The sequence below is a fragment of the Euprymna scolopes genome, chromosome 17 (genome assembly GCF_053919585.1).
Source record: "Euprymna scolopes isolate OS-2025 chromosome 17, ASM5391958v1, whole genome shotgun sequence".
NCBI lineage: Eukaryota > Metazoa > Mollusca > Cephalopoda > Sepiida > Sepiolidae > Euprymna > Euprymna scolopes.
The window spans coordinates 28,665,656-28,667,096 of NC_136498.1; the positions used below are offsets into that span (position 1 = coordinate 28,665,656).

The 1,441-nt window shown below is 31.2% G+C and overlaps 1 non-coding gene across 1 annotated transcript; it reads left to right on the plus strand.

Annotated features, from left to right (window-relative positions):
* Positions 1 to 362: 362 nt before the first annotated feature.
* On the plus strand, positions 363 to 436 carry Trnai-aau (transfer RNA isoleucine (anticodon AAU)). Its single transcript has one exon. It is a non-coding gene; the product is annotated as a tRNA-Ile (tRNA).
* Positions 437 to 1,441: the final 1,005 nt, after the last annotated feature.

Sequence of the window (1,441 nt, forward strand, 5' to 3'; positions counted from 1 at the left end):
GAATTTTTAAAATTATTTCGGTATTATTATACAAACACCGTGACAGCGTTAGGGTTAGGGTTAGGATTAGGGTTAGGGTTAGGGTTAGGGTTAGGGTTTAGGGTTAGGGTTAGGGTTAGGGTTAGGTTTAGGTTTAGGGTTAGGGTTAGGGGTTAGGGTTAGGGGTTAGGGTTAGGGTTAGGGGTAGGGTTAATTCGCTGTCACGGTGTTTGTATAGTTTTACCATTATTTCCGCATATTTAATCTTTTTTTTTCATTTACTCCACTATTCTAAAATCGCCATTTTAATTATATTTATACCAATTGTCTCCCTTGTAACCGCTATTTTATATAATGCATTAAAATACATACCACGACTAGGTGGCCGTTTAGCTCAGTTGGTTAGAGCGTCGTGCTAATAACGCGAATGTCGTGGGTTCGAGCCCCATAATGGCCATGACGATTGATTTTCTTTTATAGTATATTCGGATTCAGAAGTGTAAGTTATGTCTAACACTAACAGGAAATCCCGATGTTGCTCGGGATGTAATAAAGCAACATACAAAAGCTGAAGAAATAAAGTGAATATTAAAAGCAGATGTTCAATCATTTAACATAAAAAATAACACGAGCAACGTATTAACAATTAACAGTTCATATGAAACAATAGAGAATATTTTTTAAGTAATTTTCTTTTAAATAATTTTTTTTTAAAATATTTTTTTTAAAAATAACGTAAATACATTTTATTCTGTGACGATAATTCTGACGGCCCAAATTTTATATTTTAAACGGTTTTCTGGAATCGCGCCGATTTTTTTTAACATCTAACGATTTCACATTCTCGGCGGCTTTTTAAAAGTCTTTTCCATGTTTTTGTTCATTTCTTTTTGTCATTTGAATATGATTTGATGACGAAGAATTGAAAGTTCTCCTGACACTTATAAGGTATTCATTTTTTTGTCACAGAAAAATGTCAGTATCAAATTGAAAACATATAATCAAGTGAATAAGTCTGTTACGGGTAATAATATTTGCATGCGTGTATATATATATATATATATATATATATATATATATATATATATATATATATATATATATATGCGTATGTATATATTATATATATATAATATAAAGCTGAATGTGTGTGTGTGTGTGTGTGTGTGTGTGTGTCTGGTCACGAATAGGCTCCTATATGGTTGACTATTTTAAAAAACTGATTACATATAATGATAGAAGATGTATCGAGACACAGGAATGGCTATGTTTGATCTGGCAGAACGGTGATTCATAAAAATTGTGGGGTTTGCGTTCGCGCCTGGTCCATAAAGTATGGAAATAAAAAATAAAAAAATTAAAAAAAACGTTTACAAGTTTTTTTGATATAGATGTACATAAGACTACTTTGATAAGTATGTTTTAACTTAAATAGGGATGGTATAATAAAATTGTGGGGTTT